Source organism: Portunus trituberculatus, chromosome 46 (assembly GCF_017591435.1).
Source record: "Portunus trituberculatus isolate SZX2019 chromosome 46, ASM1759143v1, whole genome shotgun sequence".
Taxonomy (NCBI): Eukaryota; Metazoa; Arthropoda; class Malacostraca; order Decapoda; family Portunidae; genus Portunus; species Portunus trituberculatus.
This window is the reverse complement of record NC_059300.1, coordinates 4,467,956-4,487,909: the sequence shown is the minus strand read 5'-3', so window position 1 is coordinate 4,487,909 and position 19,954 is coordinate 4,467,956. Positions and strand designations below refer to the sequence as shown.

At 45.6% G+C, this 19,954-nt stretch overlaps 1 protein-coding gene across 11 annotated transcripts in view; it reads right to left on the bottom strand.

The window, feature by feature from the left end:
- The window catches only part of LOC123519788 (ecdysone-induced protein 74EF-like), a 382,075-nt gene that overhangs the window by 136,799 nt on the left and 225,322 nt on the right, over positions 1-19,954 (bottom strand). For 5 of the 11 annotated variants that reach the window (XM_045281306.1, XM_045281294.1, XM_045281297.1 and 2 more), the window contains one exon: positions 3,276-3,342. The exons of 2 other annotated variants lie outside the window; for them this stretch is intronic. The gene's annotated coding sequence lies outside the window, so the exon portion shown is untranslated. Of the gene's footprint in view, positions 1-3,275; positions 3,343-7,117; positions 7,566-9,155; positions 9,302-19,954 lie in introns of those variants that run through there. 4 more of the 11 variants (XM_045281295.1, XM_045281298.1, XM_045281300.1 and 1 more) reach the window with 4 other exon arrangements.

The window sequence follows — 19,954 nt, the reverse complement described above, 5'->3', positions numbered from 1 at the left end:
TTTTCATCCTTTTTATACGTAAGAATCATAACTCCTATAGCACCCAATTTTCTTCTCTCTCTCTCTCTCTAACAGGCTGTGCATCTCCTAGTCACGTGCACCTCCCCCCTTTTCCCTTCAGACACGCACACAACATGGTCACGTGATTTGTATCCATCAATAATAATAATAATAATAATAATAATAATAATAATAATAATAATAATAAATGCATAAATGAATAAAAAAAATGAATAGCAAATGAGAAATCACCCTATGACATAACACTTAATTTTCCTCCGCGTGGTGAAATTCGGGCACTCTGACTCACCTGGCACTCCCCTGGCACTCTCATCAAGCCACACCACACTACCTGGGCACCGCTACTCACACACGCTTGTTGCTCGGGATCAATACACGCTGTTTGTCATGGCAAGAGTGGCGGAACTTTGCCTGTCTGTCTCCTAAATGCCCGCTAGCAAAAACATAATGCAGTGAGAGGGAACAGTTATCGCAGTGGTTGGTTGTGACTTAGTGCGGTGATAGCTGGGATAGTTTTGGTGTTGTGGCGTCTTCTGTGGACCAATTGGGTAAGTTTCTGGACTCCGCTGACTTACTGACTCACGTATCGGGGAAGGGAATGCACTGGAAGAGAGGAGCTTCTAGTTTATGGTCTGTGTTGTTCTTTCTACGTTGTGTTGTTGTTGTTATTGTTATCACTATTATCTTTTTTCTTCTTAATCTTTTCCTCGCGATTATTTACTACATATTATACAGTAATTAAAATCCGTAGTCAAGTAGTGGACATCTTTATAACAAGTAACTCAAAATATTCTTGTTCTCGGCCAGTAAACGTGATTGAACTTAACTGAATACTTAGACGGTGAACAGTAGGACGGTGAGACGAGATAAGGACTGCAATACTTCTTAATCGTAATACTGTTGCCACATGAGGCGCTGGCAATATATATATATATATATATATATATATATATATATATATATATATATATATATATATATATATATATATATATATATATATATATATATATATATATATATATATATATATATATATATATATATATATATATATATATATATATATATATATATATATATATATATATATATATATATATTATTCCGGTGTTTATGTCCGTTCCCACAATCTATGAGCCATGATGGTGCTTCCTGAGGTAGGACTTGGTTTGCTTTCCGTATACTGAGTATGACAAATATTTCTTGCATCTAACTATCTGTGCGTGCCTGTCGTGTATAGAATAGTGTACGACACGTATACTTCTGCTGCAGGTACAGTGTGGAGATGGTAAAGAGTTCTACATATATAAAATGTGACCACTGACAGTCCTTTGTGGAGCCAAAAACCTTCTTCAGGTCCTTCAGTACAACCGCGGCTGCAGAGGGATGCTGGGGAAGGAGGAACAACGTGCCGAAAGAGGAAAGAGGCGGTCAGTATTTGCTCGGCGCTGCGACTTGGCGCATGGATGAGTCCTGCGGGAGAACTGAACAGCTGCCTTGCATGGCCTGATCCGCCACTCCTCGCGTTCCAAGACCTGCCAGCGCTGTGCAGGATCTAAGGCAGCTGCGGTACCCTTATCGTCCTCCAGTCTGGCTAATTTTTACCAGGGCTTGCATTATGAAATTTTTTGCTTCACTATCAGGATGATTTTTAAGGACTACATGAATGAGTCAAGTTCACATGGGTGTTATTCCTCACTGATGGCGAAGGATGTGTGTCAAAGTGTCATTAGAATCATGAAAACTCATTTGAACACTACATCAACATTCACAAGAGTCTGATGATTAAAAGCAAACGAAGTAAGTAAGGCACCAAGATGTCAGGTGTTCTCGTGAAGTTTCGTGACAGGAGAAATTAAAAACGACAACACTATTCCGCATTTCACATACAAACACAAAATCTCTTAGACTCACGATTTCCTTCCACCACGGTATCTTAATCCCTTCAATACTGGGACACATTTTTACCATGAGATTTGGGTATGATTAGATGATTTTATTTACACTAGGAAAACTCTAAGGAAGTCAGAAGATTAATGGCCAGAGTCTTCACTATTCTAACCCCGACACAAGTTTCTGAAGGTGTTTAAAAGCACCAAATAGTAAAAAGAATCAGCATGAAAATGTGTTATGGTACTGAAGGAATTAAGTAAATCAGTCAACCTAGCCCAACGTGTAGTGTTCGAGAAAACGGCCATTTTTTACCTCTCTCCGTGTCGCCGTGACAACCTCGTCGCCCTTTCTGCTTACAGAGACCATTTATGTATCATTGCTAACAAATGAGTTAACGAACACGGCAGACTGGGGCCACCTGAGCCTCCCTTGACACCCACCAAGGCCACGTATCACTCGGGGACTTTCCTTCCTTCCTCAGGAATCTACAACACCTGAGGCCGCCTGTACCGTGAGCACCTGGCGACTCCGTGACAAAAAAGACCCGTGACTGACGCTCCAACACTTGCATTACGCACAAAGAGAGAGAGAGAGAGAGAGAGAGAGAGAGAGAGAGAGAGAGAGAGAGAGAGAGAGAGAGAGAGAGAGAGAGAATCTTAAATGTTTTGTTTCTACGTACAACTGTTATGAATCCCTTTCTCCTGTTCAATCCGGTTTAGTTTCCAGCGCCATGAAATCACAACCCCAGATTTGTATTTGCATATTATCACTAAACGAAACATGAAACTCGCAAGGAAAATTGAAATAAAAAAAAAAAAAAAGAAAACGTGTAATTACTGACTAATAAACCAAAAGAGAAAGAAGAAAAGTCATCTCTCTCTCTCTCTCTCTCTCTCTCTCTCTCTCTCTCTCTCTCTCTATGAGTAGTACAACCATAAACCAACTATGAAAAATATTAAGCCAGACTGAGAGTAAAATTGGTTTAACTTCTGAATCACGTATTTTATTTATTCTGTGACCTATTAATCTTTACATGGTTACCTGTCCGTGTGTGGAAAATGTTGGGTGCTTCTTTCATGGCGTGAGAGAGAGAGAGAGAGAGAGAGAGAGAGAGAGAGAGAGAGAGAGAGAGAGAGAGAGAGAGAGAGAGAGAGAGAGAGAGAGAGAGAGAGAGAGAGAGAGAGAGAGAGAGAGAGAGAGAGAGAGAGAGAGAGAGAGAAACCCATCCCTCAGAAACAAACATATGCATACACAAACACACTAGATACAACCACCAAAATATTCCCTACATAAATCTTCAAACTCTCTCTCCAAACCTCACCTGAGCCAAGCAAGAATCAATAAGGCAGCAAGATTACCTGGGAAATGCGAGCGAGGTCGATACTGTATTGCCAGCATGCATCCAGCGGCGCTCAGGCCTCACTCCTGCAACAGACAGAGAGATACCTGCGTCAGGAGAAGGCTGCGGACGAAGGGCTGGCTGGGCGATGTATAGAGGGTAGAGTGGGATGGTTGTAGGGTAAGGCAGTGAATGGGTGAAGGTAAGAAGAGCAGAAATGTAGAAAGAACTGAAAAAAAAATTAGATAAGATGGAGGTTGAAGGGATGAAGGAGGAATATTAATTGATTGAAGGAAGGAATAAAGGAAGGTTGGTTGGAAGAAGTAGAAAAGAAAAAGAAAAGGTAAGATTGTTAAGACTGTTAAGGGAATGAAAGAGGGAGGAGGAAAAAAAATGGATGAAGGATGGTAAACAGAGAGAATGGATAGACAGAGGAGGAAAGGAGGAAGGGAAAGAAATAAAAAACAAGGAAATAAAATTGGCGGGGAAATGAATGGAAGAAATCAAGGAATCAAAGGGAGTAAATACGAAAGGCAGGAACAAAGGATGGAGAAGGGTAGAGAGATGGAGGGGGAAGAAAATGAAAGGCAGAAGGAAGGACGGCAATAAGGAAGAAAGACAGATGTGTGAAGGAAAGACGGAACAAAGGTAGAGAGAATAGAAGAAAGGAAGAAAGAAAGCAAACACAGAGAGCAGTAGGGAAGCAAGGAAGCAAGGCATTGGGAGTAGGAAGAAACTTATGATAAATTTCAACAACGTTATGGTTCCCACTCTTGTCATTTTAGCGTTACTGTTGAAGTTACGTATTCATTTCTGAGACTTTTCATTATTCTTCTTATTATTATTATTTGTATGATGTCAATCTGGCAAATTTATGTATATGGGCGCCTTTGTCTTGGCTTAGAAGGTATCATTATTTATATTATTATTATTAGTAGTAGCAGTAGTAGTAGCAGTAATGGCAGTATCCCTGAAGGTCTTTGAGTGTATATGTGTGAGAGCGAGTGTGTGCCTGTACTTATAGTAGTCTCGTAAAGACATGAAGACTTACGACAATCCCAACTCAATTTCTCCCCTCACCCAAACTCACGCCCCCTCCTCCCAACACCACTGCCACGGCAACCACGCATCGCCCAGCTCTACCAACCCCGACCTACCTCACTCCTCTCTTTTGCACTCCTCTCCCAGCCGCCGTCCTGCCACGCCTGACTGTCCTCCCTTTTCCTCATCCAGCCTCCCCGTAGACAAACCCCAGGAACACGTGTTGAAAAAGGCAACGCAGCTTCAGTCTATGTTCTGAAGCCACTGCCCATATGCATTTGTCTTCAGCGCCTTCTTCTTTATTCACCAGTGCTGGCCATAGTCTCCCGTCCCCTACCCCTCTTCCAGTCCCAAGTCAACCTTTACGCACCGCATCGCTTTCTGCGTCACAAGACTTTCGCACACTTCCCACTGACCTGACTAATTTCCTCAACGCGCCTCCTCGAGTGCTATGACTCAGAGAGAGAGAGAGAGAGAGAGAGAGAGAGAGAGAGAGAGAGAGAGAGAGAGAGAGAGAGAGAGAGAGAGAGGAAAGGAAAATGACAGGCGAAAAGATTTACACTGTCCTTTAATGAACTGTCAACATAAACACCGTTGGCCGGAAGACAGCGCCGTACGGATATTCCACTAAGTTATTGATCAGTGGATGCGAGTGGCGGGTGCAGGCGTGGAGGCGTCCCGCGTGTCGCCAAGAGGGTCTGAGTGTCGTCTACAGCAATCAGGCCCTTCGCGATGTGCTGTGCATCTTGAGGTTAAGGTCATCCATCACAAGGCAGGCACAGGGCTCAGTGACGCCCTACGTGACAGCCTTGCGCGACGCCCAGCGGCGGGCAGGAAACATGCGGCGCAAACACGTGACCGGTAGGAAGGAAACGCGGCAGTCGTGGTGGCAGTTGGAGTAAAGGTGGCGGCACGCTGCCCGCCACCACAGACAGGCGCCCAGCTCGCCGTTACAGTACTGTGTACCAGTCACATCGAGCAGGGTCAAGAAGCAGACGGAGGTTAAAGGTGTGCCAGGCCCAGCAGCCCCCTCCCCCTCCCCCGCCACCTGTCACGCAACGTCCCCGGCACGTGACCGATGCTCGTAGCCTTGCCGCTGCTAGAGGGCTGGCTGGATGGTGACCTTGGCCGCACGTGACCCGCGCTGACCTCTCGCACACTAAACACCTGCACGAGGTCGCTGTGCAGAGGCGATGACCTGCAGGAAACCTACAAGAAGGAAGGGGAGGGGCGATGCTCCCCTCACACAAGAGTTCAAGGCACGCATGCGCGCCTCACTTCACCCTGAACTCGAGAACCTCACTCGATACTAAAACATTCCTCGACTCACTCCAAGCCTCCTTCCCTGAACGCAGACCACGCCGGGTGCTGATGTCCTGAGTCAGCGGTAATCGATCACAGCAGCTGACCCTCGACCCACAAACCCTGTCTGTTCCTGCGAAAGCAACCCAGATACGCATGGGACGCAATTTCCCGCGCTGGTCAGGAAACGACGCCTTGTGAAGCACACAAACACCATTACTTGCGACATGCATCGGCCAGGCGACTTGCAGCTACGACACCACGTCAATAAGCAGTGGACGATACGCATCACCCTTCAGGTCGAAGCCGCAATCACCCAGCAGCCCCACTTCCTTCCCTTGCAGCGACCGGAAGTGGAGGAGTGCATCACCTTTAAGCTAGCGGTGCCACAGCCCACCACCACCACCGCCACTACCACCACCACCACCACCACCACCAAGCCACCACCACCACCACTACCACTACCACCGTCATCGCCGCCGCCGCCGCCATTCCCTTTACGCAAAGAATAATGTCCCTGACCTTCCTTCCCAACACCCCCCTCCGCCAGCGCCTCCCGCGGACCCCTTCGTTCGCAGGATACCTCCTCTTCTCTTTCCTCCCGCCCCTCGCCGGATCCTTCCCGCTGGAATCTCGTGTCCTTGTCTTGCGTCGCCTTCCGTGTGGCTGCCACACGGCCCGTCAGCTTTAACGTCCCGTCGCCGCCAGCCCAGATTTTGTTGACAACTCTCCTAACGACCCTAAGGCTTCATTAATTGACCGGCCAGGTACAGGTGGGCAGCGCCAAAGCCATCCATTATTATTATGTTATTTTGTTTCCCTGCCGCTGCTGCCGCCACCACCACCGGGCACCATGCTTCGCCGTTACACTCTGCACTGCATAAAACACCTTGGGGGAACATTTCTGCAAGCACTAAAATACCTTTCGAAGGGCACTGAAGCCATAAAATGCACACCAACAAATGCAAATAATCCCCACGATTACTGGCCAACAACAATATAACAACAACAATAATAATAACAAAACAATAAATATTTTAACTTACACCGGTTTTGTTAAAGTAAACCCATTCATTATTAATGAAACTCTGCATTAAGAATATTTCACACACCATGAACTCTACGCCATGCAAATAACACACTAACACGAGAAAACCTCATCATGTAACTCACAGTACACGTGTTTTTTGTCGCGCAGGTGGAAAAAAGAAGAAAAAGAGTACAGGTGCATGACTAGCGCGCTACGGAACCTGGCAACCTGTGAACCACGGCAGCGTGAACCCCGGCACGGAGACCCAGCCAGCTCTGAGCCTCGCATTCTGTGCCTCACCGCTGCATAACCCCACCCGCCACAACACCTCAAGACCCCTCGGGTGAATGCACTGCCAGGTAGGGGAATAAAGCGCTACCCTAGACATATCTCCCTATTTTTTTTCACTTTTTATCTTAGGTTATAAGAGTCCACTGTAGGTCAAGATCTTCCCGACAAGCAGGGCAAGTGCAGGCTACAGTACTTACGAGGTCCTGTCCTATGAGTGCTCGGTGACAGCTGCTGTAGTGTCCCAGGGAGGGCGAGGCTCTCTGTCAAGCCCGCCGTCTCTAAACATCTATTTCCCAAACAAATGCTTAGTCTTTTACTGCACAAGTCGGTGTTATGTGCGAGTGCTGTTGATTTGGAATAAGAATGTGCTGGTGTTGCCACGAACACTCCCTGGGGCCCTGACGCCACGCAACACACCGGGGACGGCACAACGCCCACGACAGCACTTTGCATCAAGCCTTCGCAACGAGAGCACTCAAATACACACGCACACTCACTGTCTAGGCTCAGTGTACACACAGAGGTTTTGCCAAAGGTTTTGCCGTTAATGGAACAACGCTCACACTGAACCATAGACTTGTCCTTTTTTTTCTCTCTTCAACTCGCTTGTGCGAGATTAACAGTAACTTCCGCCACGTGAATTCCCTGGAAGAAAGATGATGCGGAATGAGATGACGTATTATTTTTTGTCTCGTTACGCACAGCCGGGCGGCGAGGTGTGTCAGCCACGCGCCTCACACCGTCAACACCATACATCATTTCCTCAAGAATTCAGGCAATGACAGCGGCAGTACAATGCAAAATTGAGAAAATAACGTCACTGTTGATAACTCACTCGTAACTTGAAGCAAACTTTTTAACAAGTCCAAACAGGAGGAACAAGAAAAAAATGAGTCACTTATTGAGGTGTAATTTGGGGAAAGTTCCCAATCCTGTTGCATTTTACTCGGCAGCGCCGCGCGTCCGCCAACAGCAGTCATGAATCTTAATGATAGCGGCGTTATTACCCCTCACCACCGCCACCACCACCACCGCACACGCTCCTTTTCGGTTCTTTTACACTTATTTTACAATGCTCCGCTTACGACCACCTGCCGTACTTTCAACACCTGCACATTTTGCAAAACTTTAACGTAACACTTCTTACTGATTTTCATGTTCCTGGGTTTTCTTTGCTATTAACAATGCACATAACTTGAACAAAGCTTCTTCACTGTTTCCTTGTTGAATTACTTCACGCTGATGTGGTGGGAGCAAATAAAATTAATCTGTCTTTATTGCCCATCAAGGAGTCATGTTACTCTCTTCAGCGTTCTTACGTTATATATCTGTCGTTATCTTTTCGGCCTCACTTATTTTACATCAGCTTTCTTCTCTGTTCATTGTGGTTTTCCCCGCTGCCAAGTCTCGCCTCGCCTTGCTCTTCACACTGCCATTGTTTCTAGTCGCTTGTGTCCCACACTCCCCGCATACATTTTCACAGTTTTTGTCAGACTGCATACGTGATTTTCCTCGTTGCATATTACACTACCATCTGATCCTTTACTACCTGATGATTTCACGTGTAACATTCGGTGATTTTTGATTTTTCGGTAAATATGTTGTTGCCGCACAAGTTAGTGCTGCTTCACTGTGCACACGTGAGGGGTGAGGGAGGGAATACAGCGACCCCACAGGCACAGACACCGTGCCAAGTGCACAGGTGACAGCCAGGACGAGGCCTTGGCGGCTCACCTCCACGTCGGCACAAGCAAGAAGCCCCTCACTCGCTCACGCACATCCAATCACTTCCCGCGCGCGCGCGCACACACACACGCATGCACGCACGCACACACACACACACACACACACACACACACACACACACACACACACAAACAACGGGGATTTTCAAACAATCACAGCTGACAAGGGCGAGGCAGCCTCCCCTGATCAGCACACAGCAGCGTGAGGGGGCGTGGTGAGGGGGGTGGGCTGGGATGGTGGGCCGTCCTGTGGCGTCCCAGGCTGACCCCTCGGAAAACAATCCTAAGGTCACTTTTGTAACCAATGAGGCTTCAGTTGTTCGTCACTCAATAATCCTTATGAATCTCCCACCGTCTCGCCGTCTCACGTTACCTGCGGCACTGACACTGTCACCACAGCAATGCCACAGAGAAAAATACAAGATATATCACTAAAAAACACAATTAAGTCCTTGGGATGCTGATAACGGTCACGTCAGGGATAAATCACCTCAGTCACTAACACTTCTCCAAGGGACACGTCCAGTCGAGGGAGAGGCAGAGCGGTGCCGCGGAGGTAAAGAGAGGCAGAGAAAGAGAGAGAAGAGAGAGGAGGGGAGGTGCGCCCCGCGTGGAGGTTGTGGGGTGAGTGAGCCAGGCTGCCTCTCTTCGCCGACGCTGGCACCACCACCACCACCATCACCACCACCACCACCACGGCCACCACTGCCGCCACCGCCGCGCCACACAGATGAAGTCAACCACACACTCGTGCTCTTCTTCCACCTTTCCTTCGCTCTCTTGCTTCCCGTAGGGTTAACAGATCCCCGTGACCGTATCCTAGCGACGCGCGAGGCCAGGCGAGGCAGAGAGCGGCGTGGCAGGCATGAGAGAGAGAGAGAGAGAGAGAGAGAGAGAGAGAGAGAGAGAGAGAGAGAGAGAGAGAGCAACACCTGGAGGCGGCCACCCAGCGACAAGAGCAACAACACCAGCAGGAGGAGAGGCCAGGCTAACACAGGTTCAAACTATAATCCTGTTACTGGCCAAGTGGATTAGCGACCAATGCACATTGCGCTCTCTCTCTCTCTCTCTCTCTCACACACACACACACACACACACACACACACACACACACACACACACACACACACACACATACATAATAAACACTTCATACTCAGCTGATATAAGATTTTGTTCAAGCTAATCACTAGTAGAATAAGCTACATTTTCTCTCTCTCTCTCTCTCTCTCTCTCTCTCTCTCTCTCTCTCTCTCTCTCTCTCTCTCTCTCTCTCTCTCTCTCTCTCTCTCTCTCTCTCCGTCATTTACCTTTCCATGTATTATGTCAGTCAGTATTTTTTCCTCCTCATTCCCTTTGTCTATGTGACTGTTTTTCCGCTTGTCTGTCTGTCAGCATGTCCCACACACACACACACACACACACACACACACACACACACACACACACACACACACACACACACACACACACACACACACACACACACACACACACACACACACACACACACACACACACACACACACACACACACACACACACACACACACACACACACACACACACACACACACACACACACACACACACACACACACACACACACACACACACACACACACACACACACACACACACACACACACACACACACACACTCTCTTGCACACACGTGACTAAGAAACGTGAGGGAGGAGACAAGGCCTGCACGTGGCAGACCCTTGCCTCTTACCGCTCTCTCTCTCTCTGTATGTATGTATGTATGTATGTATGTATGTATGTATGTAAGCCTTTAATCCCTCAACATAACAAAACTACTGACTTAATCTTAGATAATTAAAATTTCTTAATTCTTAAGTCTTTAGTGGAGAGAGAGAGAGAGAGAGAGAGAGAGAGAGAGAGAGAGAGAGAGAGAGAGAGAGAGAGAGATTTATCACTACAAAAGAAGCACAATTATATCATTCTTACAACAATCACTATCCAACAAACAAATAAAAAAACCAGCATAAAACATAAAGGAAAAGAGAAAACACGAATGAAAAGAGAGAAAGAAAGAAAGAAAGAAGGAAAAATGAAAGAACGAAAGAAAAAATCAAAGAAAGAAAGAAAGAAAGAAAGAAGAAGAAGAAGAAGAAGAAGAAGAAGAAGAAGAAGGAGAAGAAGAAGAAGAAGAAGAAAGACACTATCTATATAACTCACGACGAAGACCACCAAACATTGTACTGAAACCAAGGCATTGAAATAAATAGACTTGATTAGATCAGATTAGTAGGAGGATTGGTATTGAAATGCCATCGAGGTGTTCATATAAAGGCTGCGCTAGGTTAGGTTAGGTTAGGTTAGATTACGGTAAGTTAGGTTAGGTAAGGTTAGGTGTAAGTAAGGTTAGGTTTAGATCTATCGAGCCTTTTAATGTCACTACTGCTACCTTCACTGTGTTGATCAGCTGAAAAAAATTATCTAAATAAATAACACGGTTTCGGAATTAGTAGGCAAAGGTTATGTGAATATTAGGTGGATATTAGATAGATAGCGAGTGGATAGAAGGTGGATAGCACGTGGATAGCAGGTAAAATATACCCAACAATCAGCAGCCTATAACAAGCGCCTCTTCTGGGATATGCATGGAAAAGAGGAATTATCGTGAATTAGCGGCAAGATGGGCTTCCTTTACACATGGCGCCGCTGTAGTCCCGTCACCAGTAAGCCTACAGCGCTGTCTCTTCGGGGTTAGTCTGGGGTCACGAAGCCTCAGGATTAAGGCCGATTCACACCGGGGACGACGAACACGACGCACGAGGCGCGAATTTGCGTGGCTTATAATCGCCTCAGTGTATTTCCAATAAGAATGTTCACACCGGATGCGAAACTTTGGGACAGATGCCAGCCACACCCAAGATCGCTGGGCAAGCGATTTTTCTGGCCATAGCATCGATGTCATGCCCCTTGGGACTCCCGCCTTTGTGCTTTTGTCTCCAAAGGCAAACCTTTTTTTGACTGCACTGACCTGACTCCTCAACTCTCCCTTACTCACTCACTGTCCTTCACCGTGAACTGATGGATGTCCTGTAGTTGGTGCCTTGCTTCTTAATATCTTGTTCATTGAATGATAGAATTTCAGAGAGCTTAATCTGAAATACTATCCAGATTTCCCTCATCCATTTCTAGCTATTAATAAGATGATATTCACCACTTTACAGTCGTTTCATATTTGCTTGATATACCCAATTCCTTTTCCTCTTATTATTCAAGGCTAAAGATAACATTAATAACTCCTCGTCCTCCACCTCCTTCTCCTCCTCCTACACGTCAACAACTGTCAAGTCAACCAGCCTCCACCACAGCGAATGTCTCCCCTAGCATTGCGCCCGGTGTGAACATACCCATGGCAACCAAAGTCAGCCCTACTCTCCTGCGTCGTGTGCCTTGTCTCCGCTGTGAAACGGCCTTTAGGTGGAGATTGACAGACAGGCAGGTAGGCAGGCAAGTAGGCAGATAACTTGGTAGGTAGATAGGTAAGTACGTAAACATGTAAGTGTACTAAATAGATAGATACAAAGATAGATAGATAGATAGATAGATGTAAAGATAGATAATAAGTAAGTAAGTAGGTAAGTAGGTAGGTAGTTAGGTATGTAGATACTCATAAGTAGGTAGATAATTTGGGATAAAACGAGGAAGAGAAGCAGTTTTGTGATTCTGAATATTAATGATAAGTTATTGGAAAGGAAAGACGATGCAGCTACTTATGCTACTACTAATGAATGCTACAGCTACCACTACGACTATTACTGCAATAACCACACCACCCTCAACACCAACAAACAACAAGATCTACTACTACTTCTGCTACTACCACGTGACCACTACTTTTCCTACAAACGAGACGTACAGTACTAGGACACCACATCATGCGATACAAAAAGGTCACACACACACACACACACACACACACACACACACACACACACACACACACACACACACCTCCATTTCTTCCTCCTTAACTTGTGTATTTCCCCCTCCTCCTCTTTCCTCGTTATTGCCTTCCGCACACCATGGAGAGGGGACTACACGGAACTTGAACAAAAGAGAGAGAGAGAGAGAGAGAGAGAGAGAGAGAGAGAGAGAGAGAGAGAGAGAGAGAGAGAGCGAGAGCGAGAGCGAGAGAGAGAGAGAGAGAGAGAGAGAGAGAGAGAGAGAGAGAGTACGGCACCAGAATGAAGGAAGAAGACACACACACTGTTCCTCTTCTTTTCCTTTCCTTTCTCCTTCATCTTGTTCTTCTCCCTCCTCTTTCTCCTCTGCGTTGATCGAAAGCCTGTCTGTTTGCATATTCAAATAATTTCCTTTCCTCCTCCTGCTTTTCCACCACCTCCTCCTCCTCCTCCTCCTCCTCCTCCTCCTCCTCCTCCTCCTCCTCCTCCTCCTTCTTCTTCTTCTTCTTCTTCTTCTTCTTCTTCTTCTTCTTCTTCTTCTTCTTCTTCTTCTTCTTCTTCTTCTTCTTCTTCCTCCTCCTCCTCCTCCTCTATCGTCGTCAGAGGGAATAATCTTCACTGTTTAGGAAATTGTGCTTACTGGATACCTGTGACGGCTGTGACGCGGTGCTGCCTGGGTACGCGACCTGCTCGTGACGGGTACACACACACACACACACACACACACACACACACACACACACACACACACACACACACACACAGATATAGTAGGTAAAATTATACGTCTTTTAATCTCAATTTGCTGAAATAGTTCTTCTTTATCCCTTTCATTTTCTTTCTTTTTTTTTTTTCGTTTTTTCGTTTCCTGTTTCCTGTTCTGCATGGGTCGGAATTTGTGGCATGTGGGAAAAAAATGTTGTGCAGCCGAACAGCCGCCACAGCCCGCCGCTGGATGAGGCGCTGCGACACGATAAAAGGGGAAAAAGTATTAAATAGAAAAAAAAAAGGAAAAACAACTGTATTTCGAATAGCAAAATGTTAGGAGAAAAATATATAAAAAGTACAAATGCAAAAGAGTAAAGAGCAAAAGAGTAACGTTGAAAAACACATGGAGTTGCGATACACGTATGACAAAAAGAAAAAAAGAAAGAAAAAAAAAAAAAAACACGCACGACAAAAAAAAAAAAATAAAACTAGAAATATACATTGAAGGGAAAAAATCTGAAAACGTAAAAATAAACCAGATGTCACAAAACTTTCCCCGGGACAAGGATCAAAATTTTTAAAAGGAATGAAAAAAAAAAAATCCTTGTACAATTTGACAAAAAAAAGAAAGAAAGGAAGGAAAGAAAAAATAAGAAAGAAAGAAAGAAAGAAAGAAAGGAAAAGTAAACGACAGATTTACTCGAGGGATTTGGTTTTTGAAATGGAAAATAGAACAGTGTGTGTGTGTGTGTGTGTGTGTGTGTGTGTGTGTGTGTGTGTGTGTGTGTGTGTGTGTGTGTGTGTGTGTGTGTGTGTGTGTGTGTATTGACTTAGGATCACACCTATCAGAGCCCAACTCCTGTAACTAATTGACGAAAATCAAAATGTAAATAAATGAACATCTCTAAAAACTGTTCCTTTTCATGTAACGTCAGGTCTTCATCAAACCCATCAACCTGTAGCATTGAACACCACCTGTCCTGATCTCCACATGCCGTCTTGCCCCGCGTTCAGTAGCCATTGTGTGTGTGTGTGTGTGTGTGTGTGTGTGTGTGTGTGTGTCTGGAATTATAGTATTTAGTAGTTTCTTTTGAGGGAGAGGAGTGGGATTGACTTCTCTTTTGGAACTGTCATCTCACTTGCCCTCCTTTTTTCATTTTCTTTCCTGTTTTCTCTCTTTCGCTTTTCTTTGATATTTGTTGCTCCTGGCCAGTTCTCCTCTCACACGAAAAAAAAAGAGAAAACTGGAAAAAATGATAAAAAAAAGAGAAAAGAGAAAAGAATACGAGATGAGAAAAAAATCCACGAATCCTATTAACGAGTTGTTTAATTAAGTGAGCAGTATGAGTGTTTGTGACTAAGACGTGTACACCACACACACACACACACACACACACACACACACACACACACACACACACACACACACACACACACACAATCACACTCACATATACACCCACACACACACAATCACACCCGCATACACACCCACCCACACCCACACACATCACACCCACCCACACACACACACACACACGCAATCACACCAACACTCAACCACCCACACACCTGCCGTTTGCACCAGGTGTGTTATTGTGTCTCTTCCACATACTCTTTCCCTGCTTCTGTAACACCTGTGCTGACACACCTGGAACTTCAAAGATGGCTGCAAAACACGGGCCCGGTAGCTCAGTGGTTAGAGCGCTGGCTTCACAAGCCAGAGGACCGGGGTTCGATTCCCCGGCCGGGTGGAGATATTTGGGTGTGTCTCCTTTCACGTGTAGCCCCTGTTCACCTAGCAGCGAGTAGGTACGGGATGTAAATCGAGGAGTTGTGACCTTGTTGTCCCGGTGTGTGGTGTGTGCCTGGTCTCAGGCCTATCCGAAGATCGGAAATAATGAGCTCTGAGCTCGTTCCGTAGGGTAACGTCTGGCTGTCTCGTCAGAGACTGCAGCAGATCAAACAGTGAAACACACACACACACACACACACACACTCTCTCTCTCTCTCTCTCTCTCTCTCTCTCTCTCTCTCTCTCTCTCTCTCTCTCTCTCTCTCTCTCTCTCTCTCTCTCTTTCTCTTACACTCACACTCCCAAACCTTCAATTAATATGGCAAACTCTATATCCTTTTCCTTTTCCTTTTCTTTCGCTCCCAAAACAACACAACCATTCTTCCTATTTATCAGTCTACAAGTCTTTCCCACGAAGCAGGCGACGCAGAAGGGACCAGTAAAAGCGAGAGGAGGAGGAGGAGGAGGAGGAGGAGGCGGCATAGGGACAAGGATTTTTGTAAAGGCGAGTGTTTACAGCCTTCTTCCCGGCCGCCATAAAAGGGAGCCGGGCACAGGCGGGGGAAAGGAAGACATTAGTTACCCACAATTCAGTGCAACTTGTTTGGGCTTCCTGGCGAGTGGGACGATACCTTGGCTGGTGTCAAGGGCGTCGCGTCGCGCTCAAAGATGTATAGATAATGCTCACGTGTTCCCTTCCAGGCCTCCAGGAGTTTTACGGGGGTGTGAAGAGAAGAATAGGAGAAAAAAGGCGCGAGTGTTTCCTTGAAGACGCTTTTCTGTAAAATCTGCGTTTATTAAACATATTTAGACCTCGGTAAGTAGGAACAAGTCAATAGGCGAACAAAAATATCTCCAGGATTGTCTAGGCTGACGTACTGAAGGATTCGGGCGCAGGGAGAAGGAGGGGGGGAGGGGAAGTGTGACGGTGTGGAGTGCATGAAGCAGCTCCGCACTTCGGGAGGTCACGGCGGCACACGGGCGGGAGTCACACAGACACTTCAGACGTGATCGATGCCCGGCACTTCCCTCATCGATGTCTGGTGCAGTGTGGCGGGATAAGATTTGTCATTCAAGTTTTTCACTTCTACATTTTTTTTCAGAAAAGAATTTCATGCATGTGCCCTCTGTGTGTGTGTGTGTGTGTGTGTGTGTGTGTGTGTGTGTGTGTGTGTGTGTGTGTGTGTGTGTGGCTGCTTAGTCGGTTGCTTTTCTGAGGTCTCTTTCTATTTTCTCCAAGGAATGCAGAAAAGAAAATGCCTATAGCGCCTTGTGTTCTTGTTGCGCCTCTTTTCTTTCTTAAAACCAGAAAAAAAAATCAAATAGTTCAAAATAATTCCTTATACACCGTCTTCTTAAACTTTCGGTAACACATTATGCGAGGCGGAGATCGAAGAGGGGTTTCATTGAGGCTATTTTCGAAGTACCATTGACTCCCAGCAAGGTCACGCCCCTTCAGCCAAGCGTCCAAGAGTCTGGGCTGCACCTTGTCACCTTGTCTTCGCTTTTGTGACGTCACCATTCCTCTCTCAGACACGTGACTCTCTCTTCTTGGGGATATTTGCGACGGCTGAAGCACAGCAGGTGGGGGAGGAGGAAGCGGAGGAGGAGGAGGAGGACGAGAAGTGGGGTGAAAGTGGGAGGAAAAAAAGAAAGAGAGGAAGAGTAGAAAGGTGAGGAAGAGATAGATAGAGAGAGAAGACCTGTGTGAGTTGCCGCTGCCACCAACACCTCGACCCACCCAGCAACCCACTCACTCACTCACTCACTCACTCACTCGCTGCAAGGCTTCTTCCTCACGTGACCTGATCTCTTTTTCCTGTGCGATCCGTGGCTGACCTGCTTCCTTCCTCGCCTTCTTCCGCAGGTATGTCAGAGCTCTCCCTCAAAGCTCCCCTGGTTACTGATCCCACATTGTTCGTAAGAAAAAAAGGAGAGAAAAAAAAAAAACAGGAGTACTGGTTATCTTCCACTTACGAGCCGCACCTTCAGTTACCATGCTTAGTTTTTTTTTTTTTTTTTTTTTTGTACAGTGGGTGGCGTGACACAAGGTCGAGCTCTGACGTCATTCGCTGGAGACAGGGATGTTTCAGCGCCGCCTTCTACGGTGATAGGATGAAGATAAGGATGAGGATAAGGAGGGGGAAGAAAAAAAGGATGAGGAGGAAAAGGAAGAGGAGGAGGAGGAGGAGCAGGAGGAGGAGGAGGAGGAGGAGGAGGAGGAGGAGGAGGAGGAGGAGGAGGAGGATGTGATGTAAGGTCACAGGGAAAACGGAGTACACAGAGAGAGAGAGAGAGAGAGAGAGAGAGAGAGGCTAAATGGGTGGCGTCAAGCTGTTCCTCTCCATTCAACACGTCTATGAAGTATTTGCTCAAATGATTCCCAGCTTCGATCGCGCGGTCACGACACCAACAACTGTATATATGAGAGAGAGAGAGAGAGAGAGAGAGAGAGAGAGAGAGAGAGAGAGAGAGAGAGAGAGAGAGAGAGAAATTTCACTAACAGTATTCTTGTTGAAAGGTAGAAAAAAACAACAACACAGAATCCATACAATATACTACTTTATCAAACATCACCCGCCACTCTCTCTCTCTCTCTCTCTCTTTACATCACCCTCACATAAAAGAAAAAAAATCCTATCCCATCCTTACTGACACGACATCCTCCTTGGCTCACTATGCCCAAGACTCTAAAGGCGCCCTGGGAGTCTCCTGAAGGCGTCCTCAAAGCCTCTACGTCCATCTCCCCTCAGTGTGACCTGCATATTTCGCTGAACACGCGGTAATCCACAAACTCGCAAAGCACGGGATTTTTTTCTATTTTATTTGAGAGAGAGAGAGAGAGAGAGAGAGAGAGAGAGAGAGAGAGAGAGAGAGAGAGAGAGAGAGAGAGTGGTGTTAGCGAAGGTGGATCTTGCAACACTTCCACCGCGTGTGTTTGTTTAAAGCCTTGGATCAACAGTGTATTCTGACACCTTCGGCCTCAAGCGGCTCTCAGCGGGTGTAAGCGGACCACAAGAAGCGTCTCCGGATGCTAGCCACGTCTACGTAGCGCTGTGGTTAGCTCGCTGCTTCGCGTCAAGATTAATTCTCTCTCTCTCTCTCTCTCTCTCTCTCTCTCTCTCTCTCTTTATTGAAATATTTGTCCTCTAATTCAACTTTCAAGATAATTTGACAGGCAGAAATGTGTAGATTTCTAATTTCACTTTGTTCTTTCTGTTGTTTTTATTCGGTACTAGAAAAAATACAGTTTTTATTGACACGAATTCAAGCTGAAGCAACAGAGAAAAATAACGGATAAGAAAAAAAAGTTGAATAAAAGAATAACTTTACATCACAAATCTGTACTGTAAGGAAAATTATCTTTCATTCTATATCTTATTGTGCGTCTCATGACGATTCCATTCCCTGATCTGTATGAAAAGCCACAAAGTCGGTTGAGGAAAGAATATTTTTTCTATATCACCAACTTATTCTAATTCTGAAAAAAAAAGAATAAATAAGATTAATAAATAAATAAATAAAAATATACCCCAACGTTACACTTTCCACTTCACATTCGAGTAAAGATTAACACTTTCTTTAACACAAACTAAGAATTCATTGGTGCTGTATTACTCAAAGCCACACACTTCGAAAGCATCCAGCGAGGGCCCTGTGCATTGCCAACCCCCGCGCTCAATTATTAAGATTCCAAGGCTGGTGGGACACACTTTTTGCTGTTATTATTAAATCTTATCCCGAGGTAATTCTTTGCTCTCTCTCTCTCTCTCTCTCTCTCTCTCTCTCTCTCTCTCTCTCTCTCTCTCTCTCTCTCTCTTCCCCAAGTCTTGACAATAATAATCAGAGGAATAGGAGGATTGTGTGACCAAATTTTGCTATCTTCTTTCTTGACTTTCTCTTGTGTGTTTGAAATAAAGCGTATTCTTGGAGATAATGATGAGGATGATAATAATGTTGAGAAGAAAGATGATAAGGAGGAAGATGAGGAAGACGGGGAAGAGGTGAAAGAGGACGAGAAATAGAAAGAGCAGGAGGAGGAGGAGGAGGAGGAGGAGGAGGAGGAGGAGGAGGGAGGAAGGAGGAAGAAGAAGAAGAAGAAGAAGAAGAAGAAGAAGAAGAAGAAGAAGAAGAAGAAGAAGAAGAAGAAGAAGAAGAAGAAGAAGAAGAAGAAGAAGAAGAAGATGATGATGATGAGACGAAAAAAAAGATGATATTGAATGGGAAAAAAAGAACAAGAAAAGAATAAAGATCAAGAACAAGAACAATATGAACAAAAACAAAATGAACAACAACACCACCACCACCACAACCACCACCACCACCACCATCAACAACAACAGAAAGGGGAAACACGACGAACGAAATAAAAAAAAAAAAGAAAAGAAAAGAAAAGAAAAGAGGAGGAAGGCAGAAGAAGCAGTGCACCAGGCAAGTAAGTAGAACACTAAGGAGGGAGTTGGCATGAGCTGTGTTCCCCCATAAAAGGCCTAGGACTCGCCATTAGCAGGAGGAGCAGGACGAAGTGGAGGACGCACACACGTATACAGCCGTGAAACCTCGCAAAGCTACAACGCCGCGACATAAACTCCTAACACAGCGAAAGCAAAATGAGGTGAATGTAGGAAGGAAGGTACGAGTGTGTGTGTGCGGGAGGGTGAATGTGTAGAGACAGTGAAGGAAGAGTGAGTGTGTGTGAAGACTGAAGTTAGGAAGTGATGGAAAGATGACAGAGCGGGTAAGGTTAAATGTTTACTGAAAAGGGAGAAGATGAAGCTATTATGAAGGCAATAGGTTATGGAAAGGAGGGACTTTGAGACGTAACAAGAAACTGATACGGACAGT